The 15,353-nt window shown below is 33.2% G+C and overlaps 1 long non-coding RNA gene across 4 annotated transcripts in view; it reads right to left on the reverse strand.

The window, feature by feature from the left end:
- Window positions 1-15,353, reverse strand: part of LOC116597260 — an 85,935-nt gene that overhangs the window by 47,289 nt on the left and 23,293 nt on the right. The gene's annotated exons all lie outside the window — the stretch shown is intronic.

Here is a 15,353-nt window from a genome sequence, read left to right on the forward strand (position 1 = left end):
GAGGAGAGTGAAAGAGCTATCCTCAAAGAGTCTCATTTGTAAATTTTTAAATCTCTGTGGACCAGTCATAAAAATGAGGACAGAGTGTTGAATATCCAAACGTAATTATTATCTCAATAATGGAAGAATAATAGATTTACCGATAAAAATTATGTCACATTTATTGTTTTCATAAAGTTTCTTGAATTATACTGAGTTGTCTAATGATTGAATTGCCTGCCTTGGACAATGATGGGTCGTTACCCCTAACTGGGTATGTTCTGATACAGACTCAAGGACCACTTGGCAAATGTGGGTTTAATGACAGTTGGAACAGTGGTGGGACAAGCTAGATTTCACACTGTATTACAAGCTCTGCATTCCTTAATGTTATATGGTTACCTGAGGATGCTGCTTTTTATACTACATAATGAGCATTTTTAAAAAAACATGAAAGTTCTTTTAAGGAACTGGATTTTCATTCCAGATAATCTAGAAACAATAGGTGATGAGTTCACACTTTCAATTCATATTGCTTCTAAAAGATGGACAGATATAGATTATGAATTTTTCTGTATGATAAAGGAATAAGTATTATTCATAGCAGTTACAGAGGTTGAATTACTGTTATTTCAAACCATAGTTGAGATAAAGTAGCATTTTTTTGATGTAGAAACATAGTGCAGGGTGGGGCTTCTGGGTGGCTCATGGCTTAAAGCCTCTGCCTTTGGCTCAGGTCATGATCTCAGGGTCCTGGGATCAAGCTCCGCATCTGGCTCTCTGCTTGGCGGGGAGCCTGCTTCCCCATCTCTCTCTGTCTGCCTCTCTGCCTACTTGTGATCTCTCTTTGTTAAACAAATAAATAAAATCTAAAAAAGAAAGAAAGAAAGAAAGAAAGAAAGAAAGAAAGAAACATAGTGAGGGGCAATTAAAATGAGAAATCTTAACAGCCTTAAAACTTAGACTTCAGACGTCTGAACTAAAAGAACTTCTAATTTTTTTAATTTAAAAATTAAATAACATTTTGTGGTAATTATCTTGAAATTACTCACAGATTCTTTAAAAAGTTAAAACAGTTACCATTGTGTTCTGATTACTTTCTTTGAGATTTTTGTATTTGTATCTAAGGCCAAAAATCTGATAAGTTACATTTTATTTTCTCTGGAAAACTTTTATTTATTTATTTATTGAAGATTTTATTTATTTATTCGACAGAGAGAGATCACAAGTAGGCAGAGAGGCAGGCAGAGAGAGAGAGAGAGGAGGAAGCAGGCTCCCCGCTGAGCACAGAGCCTGATGCGGGACTCGATCCCAGGACCCTGAGATCATGACCTGAGCTGAAGGCAGCGGCTTAACCCACTGAGCCACCCAGGTGCCCCTCTGGAAAACTTTTAAATGCAAGTTCTCAGTTTTCAGGGATTAACATAACTTGGAGTTGCTTTTTTGGATCCATAGTTTAAATTACTTCAAATCAACAACATTTAATTAAAATGGCTATTTTTTCTTTCTTTTTATTAAAGAAGAACATCAAGATAATGTAATCTACATGCCAAATGCATCAAAACAAATAGTATGGTGTGAAAATAAATGTGATGTTGTCTAGGCATTGTTAATATTTTCAAATTCTGCGTGCATATGTGTTTGTTTTCTCTTAGTATTCATTATCTCTAATTATGGAAATTATCATATTTAGTGGGATATAGCAAATTTATACATTTCACTGGCTAATGTAGATTGGAATATTTATAAATCAATTGAGATATGGAACAACTTCAACAGGACTAATATATGTGTAATTGTTACCTTCAAGGAGAAGAAAGAGAGAAAAGGACTTAAAATATTTGGGGAAATAATGATTGAGCATTTTTCAAATTCGATGAAACACTCAGCAATCCTTTTGATCTTACTTTCTGCAAGCAACATTGTATCCATCTTTTGTTCAGAAAACATGGACTATATATCAAATATATCGTTGTCTAACCTGCTGGGACTATCAGAGAAAATTTAGTACCTAAGTACACTTAAAAAGCAATCTCAGTTATTTCCAACTTTAGGTCTCTCACATTTATAGTGAGGAATATAATTGCTAATGGAAAACAATATAAATAACCTCAGATTTCCACATTGTTTCACTGTGGGGGGTGATAAGGGAAGGAAAATAAATTTACATAATTCAGTTTCATAGCTGGCTACCAGGAAGTGAATAATTGATTCCATGTCTATAGATGCAATGTAAGTTACAAAATATTCACTACCACTACTCCCTCAGTCCCATAAGAGTGTGTTCCCTTGCCTTATCACCACTAGGCATAAAGATAACACCATCATTCAACTGGATATACTGGAAATGTACAGAATTCTTCATTCAACAACACATGTCTCCCAAATTCAAATGGAATATTCACTAAGACGAACTACATTTTGGCCTATAAAACACACCTTATGAAATTTAAAATAATAGAAATTATACAATGTCTATTCTCAGATCATAAAAAAATAAACTAAAAATCAAAAGCAAAAAGATAACTGGAAAATCCAAAAATATGTGATATTAAACAACGTACTTCTAAGAATATATGGGTCAAGAAGAAATCTCAGGAGAAATTTTTAAATATTTTGAAAAAATTAAAACAATATGAAACAGTATATAATTCATTTTCCTATATAATAGCAATAAACACACTGGAATTTGAAATTAAAAGCATTAATACCATTCATATATGAAACACCCAAAATGAAACCCTTAGGAAAAATTTTAACAAAATTTGTGTAAGATTTACATGAGGAAATGTACAAAACTGCTGAAAGGGGAAAAAAAAACCCCAACTAAACAAATGGAGAGATATTCAATGTTCATGGAAAAGAAGACTCCATAGTGACAAGATATCTATTCTCCCCAACTTGATCTATTCAATCAATCCCAATCAAAATCCCAGAAAGTTATTTTGTAGGTGTCAATAAACTGATCTTAAAGTTTATATACAGAGGCCAAATACCCAGAATAGCCAATACTATAGAAGGAGAACAACAAATTTGGAGGACTGATGCTATTTGATTTCAAAAGACTAACTATAAATGTAGAGAGACCACAATGTATTAGTGACAAAATAAATAAACAGATCAATAGAACTAAATAAAGACTCCAAAACTATGTCCACGTAAATGCAGGCAACTGATTTTTGAAATGCAGTAGGACAAAGAGAGCTTTACAAACGTTGCTGAAACAGCTCAACATCCACATTAGAAAAATAGTAATAAAGAAAAACATTTTTAAAAAATGAAAGTAGAAGAATTTAGACACAGACCTTCCCCAAATGAATCACAGGCATGAAAGTAAAAACATGAACTATAAAATTCCTAGAAGATAATACTGAGGACACAGGTGACCTTGTGTGCTAATGACTATTTACATACCATGCCCAAAGCACAAATGCATGAAAGAAATAACTGATAGGCTAGAGTTCATTCAAATTAAAAACTTCTCCTCTGCTAAAGACAATCTCAAGAGAATAAGGAAAAAAGCCACAGAGGGGGCGAAAATATTTGCAAAAGACATATGATAAAGTACTGTTATCTAAAATATATATAAAACTCTTAAAATTCACACACACAAAACAAACAAACCAATTTAAAAATGAGCCAAATATTTTAACAGACATTTCATCAGAGAAGTTATACAGATGGTAAATAAGCATATGAAAGATGATCACATTACAACCATCAGGGAAATGCAAATTAAAACAGCTATGATATACTCCTATATAACTACCAGAATGACCAAAATCAGGAATACTGACCACATCAAATGCTGACAAGAATGTGGAACGCCAAAAGCTCTCATTCACTGCAGACCATGTAAAATGATACAGCTACTTTGGATATACAGTTTGGCATTTTCTTACAAAACTAAACATACTCTTACTATATGACCCAGCAATGCCTGCCTTTGGTATTTACCCCAAGGAATTATAAATGTGTGTCCACACAAAAACTGGTCCATGAATGTTTAGAACTGTTTTATTCATAACTGCTAAAACTTGGAAGCAAGGATGTTCTTCATCAGGTGAATGGATAAATAAACTAGTACATCAAAACAATGGAATGTTATTCAGCAGCAGAAGAAATGAACTATAAAGTTATGAAAAGACAGGGAGAAAACTTAAATGCATAATACTAAGTGAAAGAAGTCCATTTGAAAAGGCGATATAGTATACATTTACAATTATATGACATTGTGGATAAGTCAAAACTATAGGGACAATAAAAAGATCTGTGGTTACCAGAGTTTGGAGGTGGGGAAGGATAAATAAGCAGATCACAGAGGATTCTTAGGGCCGTGAAGATACTCTATATAATACCATAATGATGGATACATTTGTGCTAACTCATAGAATATACATCAGCATCAGTGTAGGTTCATGAATTTTAACAAATGTCCTATTCCAGTGAGGGATTTGATAATGGGAGAGGCCACTTTTGTGGAGCAAGGGGTAATAGAAAATCCCTGTTTCTTCCCCTCAGTTTTGGCTGGGATTCTAGAACTAAATATAAGGTTTTTTTGTTTTGTTTTGTTTTGTTTTAAATAGGGAACATGTATTTAACAAGCCTGTAGCATTGGATAAGTTTTGTGGCCAAATATTAGAAAAGCAACTTGTTTATATACAGGAAAATAGGAAATAAAAGGCACCAAAAGGAATGTCCAGCTTGCAAACACAATTTAGAGGAAGGATGAATAGCCTAAAAATTTCAGAAGTGGCAAATAATCAAATCAGGGCCATTAAGGAAGAACTTTCTCGGAAGATAAAATCAAGATTGTGGCTCTAACTCTTTTCTAAGACCCTGAAGGTGTCTTATGAATCTTCCTAGCCTCTAGAAAAAAGCTACTCGAAAGTTCACAGGCATTATGTCACAGAAGTTGAATGTACACTATCCCCTGTAATTAAGTCTAGAGATAAAGAACCGTCTCTTAAATATATACATATGTGTGTGTGTGTGGCTCTGAGACAAGGAACTCACCCCAACGATGCACTCTCACACTCCTGGGTTTTGTCGCAAGAAGGCAACTTGGGAGCTTTTGTTCCAAGGAAAATAAGAGACGTGGGGAGAAAATCCAAATTTCTCTGCAGTGTAGAGCCAAGTCCCGCTATGCCCAATTAGATTAAGTGACTCCAATCTAATTTAAAGATAGGTGAGCAAAAAATAAATGTTTGCTGTTGTAAAGCAATGAATTTCAAGTCTGTGTGTAAGCTGATGATAATCTACCAATCCCTTCCTGACCTAAGAACTCCAAAATTTTATTAAATATCTGTAATATGCCAAGTTTTATGTTAGATAATGTGGACATAAAACTGTGTGAAAAAACTCCTCTTGCCTGTGAGAAGATGTTAATCAAGTTACTAATGAAATCAAGTTAATCTAACATTCATTATTATAGTGGACCATTTGATAGGGAAATGACCAAGAATTAGAATCCTTGACACAGGTCATTTTCTTCTCAAACTAGTCAGTGTCTGAAGGTATTTGTCTCAGTGAGTCTTTCTGTAGGTCTCTGATTTAGCAACCCCTCTCTGAACTGAATGGTCTTGGGAATGTTAAGAACTTACATCTGATTATAGTCAAATCTTGATGGACTAGTAGATATTACACAAATGAAAATGTTTTTTGCATAGCTGAGCTCTCGTGCACGAGGAGCAAATTTGTAATTTACTACTGGTGTGAGGAGGATCTTACTTCTAAGTACTTGACCGGGCATGATCCCAGTGTTCTTTTGGGGCTCATTAATATAATTCCCTAAATAAAAATACATAAATAAAAGTAAAAAGAGTGAAGAGTAACTAAATTTATAGATGCCGATAATTGTAATCCTGTTTAATTGTTTCTTTGTTTAGTGCCCTTTGTATGGGTTTTTGGGGTCTCAAAATGATTTCTTTAAGATTTTATTTATTTATTTATTTGACAGAGAGAGAGAGAGAGAGCAAGTGCACAAGCACAAGAAGAGGAAGCAACAGGCAGAGGGAGAGGGAGAAGGCGTAACCCTGCTAAGCAGAGAGCCCTCTGCAGGGCTCAATTCCAGGAGATCATGACCTGAGCCAATGGCAGCCGCTTAACCTGAGCCACCCAGGCGTCCCTCAAAATGATTTTTTAGTAGCATAAATCCTAAAAGGAAATAGAAAAATAAAAAAAGTAATATATTTCCTATGGCAATAATGACAGAAGGTAATAGATTTTGAAATGAGTAGTTATTGTATAATAAATGCATTAAGAATGTATATAGAAGGGGCACCCAGGTGGCTCCTTTGGTTAAGCGTTGGCCTTCGGCTCAGGTCGTGATCCCAGGGTCCTGGGATTACGCCCCATTTCCCACTCCCTAGTCAGCATGGAGCCTGCTTCTTCTTCTCCCTCTGCCTGTGCTCTCTGGCTCTCTCTGTCAAATAAATAAAATCTTTACAAAAACAAAGAATTATATATAAAAGTGTTTTTGGGGGTTTTTTTTGTTTTTTTTTTTTTAATTTTTTATTTTTTATAAACATATGTTTTTATCCCCAGGAGTACAGGTCTGTGAATCACCAGGTTTACACACTTCACAGCACTCACCAAAGCACATACCCTCCCCAGTGTCCATAATCCCACCCCCTTCTCCCAAACCCCCTCCCCCCAGCAACCCTCAGTTTGTTTTGTGAGATTAAGAGTCACTTATGGTTTGTCTCCCTCCCAATCCCATCTTGTTTCATTTATTCTTCTCCTACCCACTTAAGCCCCCATGTTGCATCACCACTTCCTCATATCAGGGAGATCTATATTATCTATTGCACAAATAGTATATATCATATATATAATCTATATCACTCTTTCAATAAATAATTTTATGTAGTGATTCAAATGTAAAATTCAAATGTTCTTCCATTTCAAAGCTTTTGTATTTCTTCTCAGACTTATTTTCTTTAGTGTCTTTGTCCAGCTTTCACTAGCAGTTTCTGCCTATATTAGATGGCTGAATATATCTCCTGACTATAAGCCTAAAATAATTTTAGGGAGTTATGATGGGGCTTGTAAGTTGGAGATTCTTCACTTTTTAAACAGTTTAAGAAAAGGAAAACCATAGTTTATATCCTATTTTAGATTTAAAAATTGTATAAGAAAATATTTATGCATAATGTTTAATGTATTAAATCATATGGGTAGCCATAAAACTTAAGTGAACATGAGAATTTCTCATTTAACAACTACCTCAACCTTCAAGCCCCTGTTTTCAATGGTTTCCTTTTGCAGGCAGGATAATCGACATACTAATACATCAGTGTCATTTGTACAATTAATGCAATCTCAAGTTTCTAATATATTACTCATCTTCATTATTTGTCATGCATTATACAGATTTACTAGTTGTCTTTTCATTACTAATTTTGCATTATATCCTTAGCCACAAATATGAAAATAATTCATACTTTTTCATATTTAACATTAAATTATAAATCATTAAGTAAAGTCCACATTGAAACTCCTAAACTTTCATATATAAATTAAGAATTATAAAGATAATATTTCAAAGAAGACAATGACAATTTTTAAAAGTAAGATAATCTTGGGGGAGTGGGGAAATCCATAGAAAATATGAAAAAATATGAAATAAAATTTCTCAAGACTTTACAAATTACATTAATTAATGTTCTAATCTCTTGAGTGGACAGTTTGTTTGATAACTGGATTCAAGTCGCTGACACCTTTATTGATTAATTTCATCTTGTCAAAATACATAGGTCCTGAAGCTATCAAAGTTTTCATATTGGTTATTCTGAATTACTAGCCAAAAACAGCTACAGGATAAAATGTTTAAACCAAAATCAATATTGAGTTGCCTGTTGTTGATAAATAATTCTTTGCTGACCTAAGGTGTTATGAATGATTCTTTTTTTTTCCCTGTTTGGTAAATAAAGTACAGGGACCATGGATACTCACTGTCAAATGCTCCCTGGCTGCTGGAGGTCAACAGAAAAATGAAGGTAGTCAAAGACATGCCACCAGCATATGTGCTGGACTAGCAAGATTCCAGATTTAGGTTATGTTTATGTGACATTTATCTAATAAGGAAGGCCAAGCAGAATGATAAATGCTTTTCACTGTGTCTGTGCAGAAATGGGTTTATAAACAAGCACCTGCCATAAATCACAAAAACAGCTTTGTCCAAAGTAACTAGAGACTAAATGCATCTTTATAATTACCTGAAGCATCCTGTATCCTGCTTTCATACTTTCCACTGTGCTCTTAGATCAACTAGCTTATCCTGCTTCAAACATGAATTACTCTGCTTTCCATTCCATTTAAAATGTGGGGTTAGGGACAGAAGGCTTTTAGGGTAACTCCCTGACTATTTCATTAGCATTCACAGTATATCTAGATATAAGGGTCAGACACCCAATGATAAAATGCCACAGAGGAACCTACCATCTTTTCACAAAATTTTGCTCTTCCTTCTCCACCAAATAACAGTCTTTCCTTTGATACTGCATTTGATCTTTTCATCATGTTTATCCTAAGATAATGGCTTTCATATTTGAAAAGAGAACCATTCAAAAAAATAATGTTTTATTCAAGGTAGTGACAAAAAGATTTTTTTTTTGGAAGTTTTAACTATGTTAAGCTATATATGAAAGAATAAAACAAATGAATACTTAATAATGAAAATGACAACCAAAGGGTCAAGATGTTTCTTTGGGAAAGTATGTTCTGTTGAAAAGTATTATATCGAGTCCAGGCAATTTTTCACTCCATAGTATTATCAACCATCAAGAAGTGGCCAGAGTGCAAGAAAATACTCAGTTCACCATAGATTTTCACAGCATAAAGAATAAAAAAATAGAGAGGACAATAGCCTGAACATAAAATCAGATTGAATTTGACTTCCTTTAAAAATGTATTTGTGTTTTCTCCTGTGGTTACAATACTTAATTGATGCCCAATTGCTCTAATGGTGTTCCTTCATATTGGTTTACAAAAGAGCTTTGCAGTAATCATAGAATAGAAAGTGCAGAGCTACACAATAAATGTCTTAGCACTGGGGTCAGCCCATTTAATTTCCCTTTCAAATCCAATTGCTCACCTGCTGTGCTTATTAAATACAAGCATACTGTCTGTATTTGAATGCACGGTCTGTGTCATTTTGGCACTGTCTACCAACTGACTTTGCCATTTCTAATGAGAGCTGCCTCTGTCAGAGCAAATCCTCAGAATTTAAATTAGGTATACTTTTCTACATGCGTTTTTTACTTATTTAAATTACTATATAACTGATTTATAATCATGGCATTGCTACTGGCTAATCAACTTATTATTTTTATGGTAGCCTGAGGAACAACATACATTGCCAAAGGGAACATTTTAAATTAGTCAGGTTAGTGAGTTATGTGAGTTGCCTGGTTATTATGAATAATTAGGGTTGCTTTTGGATTTCAATAGATTTAATGTTTGGATATTCAGATATTTGTTGATAGATGCAAATAATTAACATATAAAAACAGAACCGTGTAAAAATTCTATGCAGGTCAGAATCAACAGAGATAATCATTAAAAGTCTCTGGAGATCAATAAAAATTCTTACATCAAATTCAGAAATATTTATTTAGCAAAACTACTGAAACTTGGTAAAATCAGAGGAAAACTATAGCATTCACACTAGAGGTTGCACACAATCCCTCTCCCTCAGCCTTGTAACACTGTTCCAGAGGCCTCAGGTAAGTGATGACTCCTTCCTTCCCAGCTCCCTGAAGTGGAAGAGACATTCTGATGGACTCATCAGTCATTGAACAGGGGCATATTCTGTCTTCCACAGTTACAGGGGAAAGAATATCATCTTCAACAAATGACTCAGGGATCAAGGAATATCCACATGCAAACAAGCATACAAACAAACAACAAGCAAAAGACTGGGCCCCTCTTTCATACCACACACAATAATCAGCTCCTAATGGATCCTAGACCAAAAGCTAAAACTATAAAACCCTTAGGAGAAGAGATGGAAATAAGTCTTTGTAAGTCGAGGTTAGGCAATGGTTTCTGAGATACAATACCAAAAGCACAAAGGATTAAAAAACAAAACAAGAAAAGACATAGTTAAATTAGACTTCCCCAAAATTTCTAAAATGTGCTGGAAATAATATAATCAAGAAAGTAAAATTGCAAAACACAGAATATAAGAAAACATTACCAAATTTCATATATATCTATAAATATATACATATTTTCTATATATTTTATACAATTCAGTATGTAATAACATGTACAACTTTTCATGTGGTTATTGGACATTTTTATATTTACAAATTTATAATTCAGTATGTACTGAATTGTATAGAGGATATAGAAAAAAAACCCCTATAATTCAAAAATAAAAGGACAAATAAGTCAATTAATAAATATGCAAAGGATGCAAATAAACATTTCTCAGAGAAACTATACAAATGTCCAATAACCACATGAAAAGTTGCATGTCACTAGTTATTAAGAAATTCATATCAAAACCACAATGAAATAACAAGTCACACTCATTAAGATTTCTGATGAGATAGATGGTAACCAACGTTGGTGTTATAGATGAATATTTCCCTACCAAATGACCAAATTCACATATTGGAGCCCTAACTGGGAGTGTCTCAAACTGTGAATTATTTGGAGATAGGGCCTTTAAAGTTTTAAATTAAAATGTGGCTGTCAGGGTGGCCCCTAATCCAATATGACTGCTTTTCTTATAAATAAGTTAGGTTATAGAGAGGACAGAGTGAAATCACAGAAGCATGTTGTAGAAAGGGACAACCACGTGACGAGGAGCCAAGAAGGTGGCCATGAGCAGGTGAAGAAGACGGGCCTCAGAAGAAACCAACTGTGCAGGGCACCATGATCTGGACAGCTTCAAGACAGTGAGAAAATTAACTTTGGCTGCTTAACCCATCCAGTCTATGGCACACTTTGTTAATGTGAACCTTGACAAAGTATTATAATTAGCAAGGGCGTAGAGAACTCTCCTCTACTGCTGGAGTGAATGTAGTTACGGAAAAGTTAGTTTGAAAAGCATCCTAGAATTCTTCAAATCATTAAGTATGTGTTATCATCTGATCCCAATTCCATCTGATCCCAATTCACTGCCCCAAAGAAGTGAAAACATATGTCCACATACAAACATGTATACTGATGATCCTAATAATTATGTTCATAATAGTCGAAAGTAGAAATGACCAAAGTATTCATCGATTGATGAGTAAGAAAACAAAATATGGTAAATTTATATTATGGAAAATTATGTAGAAATAAAATTAATGAAGTACTGACACATTCAATGACATGGATGAATCTTGAAAAACATTATAATAAATGAAAGAAGCCACTGATAAAATAGCACACGTCGTATACATTTTTATGTAATTTCTAGAATAGGGTAATCTATAGTGACTGAAATTACCAATTGAGTAGAGATAAAATAAATGGTGGCTGAGAATGAAAAATGAATGTGAATAGATACAGGATTTTTTTTTTGAGGGGAATGTGATGAGTATACTCTAAAATTAAATGGTGATTTTTGTAAAATTCTGTGAATTAGCACACACACGTACACACACAACATTGAATAGGATACTTTAGTCGTATACATTTTTATGTAATTTCTAGAATAGGGTAATCTATAGTGACTGAAATTACCAATTGAGTAGAGATAAAATAAATGGTGGCTGAGAATGAAAAATGAATGTGAATAGATACAGGATTTTTTTTTTTGAGGGGAATGTGATGAGTATACTCTAAAATTAAATGGTGATTTTTGTAAAATTCTGTGAATTAGCACACACACGTACACACACAACATTGAATAGGATACTTTATTTTATTTTTAAGATTTTTATTTATTTGTTAGAGAGAGAGAGAGAGAGATACAGAGCGCAAACACAGGCAGACAGAGTGGCAGGCTAGAGGCAGAGGGAGAAGCAGGCTCCCTGCCAAGCAAGGAGCCCGATGTGGGACTCGATCCCAGGATGCTGGGATCATGACCTGAGCTGAAGGCAGCCGCTTAACCAACTGAGCCACCCAGGCGTCCCATTGAATAGGATACTTTAAAAGGGAAACTTGTATGTTACCAGAAGTCTATCTCAATAAAGTAGTTAAAAATACAAGAATATTTGTTAAAGTTTGCTTCAAAAGTTTAAAAAGGCAATAACCTTCCACTCATGTTTCAGATATTGCCATAACTTTATTTTCTCCAAATCAGTGAAAAATTATTGGTGTAAGAGTGGAAAAAAAAAACAAAACCAAAAAAAAAAAAAAAAACCACAAAACCAAAAAAAACCCTAGAGAGCGGAGTCCATTACTTGAGACTAAGAAGCTAAGCTTTTAATTACCTTATGATTATGAAAAGAAAATGCATGCCATGGCCTGCAAAGCTAACGGAGAAAAGTAAACATTCCTCAGTTTGGTTTGAGATCATATGGCTATACCATAGTTGTAAAGCTGCACTGTCGCACAGGACTGAAATTCTTGTCCAAATCATGTTAATCCTTGGTAAGATTAAAAAGATTTTGGAGTCCTATGATCTTAGCCAGTTTGTCATGCAGAGCAAATTTAAATCTTCTTTGGAGTGAGATTTCAGCATTCAGAACATTAAATTGGATGTGATTTGTTATATAAAGTGAACTGATTTAAAAAAAAAAAAAAGGCACACACAGGACAAACAGTTGAAAGACATCCAGACATTGTAGTTATTAAACAGGGACTTTGAAATAATTATCCTCCACATATTCACTTAACTAAAAGACAAAATAAACCCTCTTAGACAAAATAAACACTCTTAGCATGAAAGTGGTACACCATAAAATAAGAAAAATAATTAAATTGTAGAAGTCATGTGTTAAACTCAGTGGATGACTTTAACAGTATTTTTGTTACAGCTTATGAGAAAATTAGTGATCTGGATGATAGTAAAAGAAAATGGGCAGAGAAAAAAATGGTATAGAAAAGATCATAAAAAATCCTTTGCAGGGGACGCCTGGGTGGCTCGGTTGGTTGGACGACTGCCTTCGGCTCACGATCCCAGAGTCCCAGGATCGAGTCCCGCATCGGGCTCCCAGCTCCACGGGGAGTCTGCTTCGCTCTCTGACCTTCTCCTCGCTCATGCTCTCTCTCACTGTCTCTCTCTCAATTAAATAAATAAAATCTTAAAAAAAAATCCTTTGCAATATGGTTAAACATCACAATATACATTTATGTAGATTTCCAGGAGTACAAGAAAAAATAATGGAGGGAATGGACAGAGAATATAAGGAGATAATGGCTACAGGTTTTACAAAGTAAATAAGTCATTAAAATACAAATTTAAGAATACTTGGAACTCTAAAGTTTATAAGGAGCTCCTAGAGGGGAATATATATATATATATATATAATCATGACAGATGACTTGTCAATAGAAACAATCAAGTCTAGGGGAAAAAATAGCATGTTTTATCCAACAACAAATGTAATTGCCAGTGTAGGAAAAAAGGACTTTTTCTGGCAAACAAAACTAAATTAATTTATCCCCATTAGAACCATATTAAGTAAAATACTAAAAAGTCATCTTGGATAGAGGAAAAGATACCAGAAGAAAGCAAGATAATTCAGAAAATAATAGTAATGGAAAGGCAAAATGTGTGAGAAATTTAAACGTATATTAATTATATATAGCATAATCATACATTTCGATGGAGAGTTGAAATAATGTGTGATTTGTACATAAACCAGAGTAGTATAAATAGAATTATGTGTTCTAAGGTATTTCACCCTATGGGAATTTGTGAAAGAGTTATTTACATTAGTTAGAATACAGTATATAAATTACTCTGTATCTAAAAATAGCAAGAGTAGGTATAAATACAAGAATAGTGAACACACACACACACATTAAGAAGGAAGATTTAAATAGAAAAGAACAAATAAATCAAATGAAGGGGAAAATAGAGCTAAGGAAAAAGTTGTGGGGATTTACGGAAAGCAAATACTAATATGAAAGACTGAAGTTCAAATATATGTTATATAACAAGATTGGATGCTCCAAATGAAAAATGAAGACTTTCAGACTGACTTAAAAATAAGATTATATATAAACAAAGGTTAAATATAATATACTGAGAAATGTTCATATGTATAGGAAGATTTAAGCTAAATTTTGGTCCAAAAAAGGAGTATTTCAAAACTGTAAAGGAATCAGCCCGCCAGAAATATATAATAATTATAAATATTGTACATATAATAGTCTAATTCACATGAAGCCAAAGTTAAAGAGACAATCATAAGGCAAGATTTAACACGTGGTTACATAATAAAATAAAACATTTATTTATATAACAGGATATATGTGTGTGTGTGTATACATACATAAAATGATGCATTCAAAATTTAAAGAACCTATATTTTTTATTCATATAAAACATACAAAATGACTATATGCTGGACCACAGAGCATCTTTCACCAACTTCAGGTGATTATAAAGTGTTATTTTCCTCACCATGTAATTAACATTCATAGCGTAGAAGATAACTAAAACCCCCTGAATATGTAGAAACAATAATCCTTGGTGCTTCTAGAAGACAAAAAAAGACAATAACTTCAAGAATTTTGTATAGACAAAGATTACTTACACAGGAAACAAAAAATACTGAACAAAAGGAAAAACGATGTAATTAAAGAGCATCTAAGAAATTATCTTCTTAAAAACAAACCAATAAGAAATAATGATCATTAGAATCATAGCTATAATGGATTAAAATACTTCAAATGTATTTTAAAAATCTCTGACATTAAAAATACTAATTAGACATTGGAGAATATTACTGAATTATTGAACTAGATCAATATTTTGAAAACAAGAAAATGAGTTAAATATTTTTGGACTTTTTTATATGAAAAATAGTACTGTGTAATGAAAAAGTACATGATAGTAAGTATCTCTTTATAAAATAATTTCAGCTAATAAATGAAGTCATGGGAGAATGAGAAAATCAACTTTTTTGATCCCTAATAGAATAATGGACCTATGCATTGGCCATCAAAAATCATTATGATAATAAAAAGAGAGATAACAGTGTATGCACTGTTCTAAGAACAGCTTAACCTGTACAGTATTTGATATGTCATGTTTTTCTTTTGATATGTCAAATTTTGATATAGTCATATTTTATAATGTTCAAAGTACCATTATTTGCAGTCAACTGAAAGCAGTTCAGATATTTATCAACAGTAGAAGGAATATACATATTTTACTATATTCATATAATAGTATCATTCAAAAATATACATAAGCCACAGTTAATGATAATAAGTAATAAAAATAAACTACAAAATAATACATATGTGTGATTCCA

Source organism: Mustela erminea, chromosome 8 (assembly GCF_009829155.1).
Source record: "Mustela erminea isolate mMusErm1 chromosome 8, mMusErm1.Pri, whole genome shotgun sequence".
Lineage (NCBI taxonomy): Eukaryota > Metazoa > Chordata > Mammalia > Carnivora > Mustelidae > Mustela > Mustela erminea.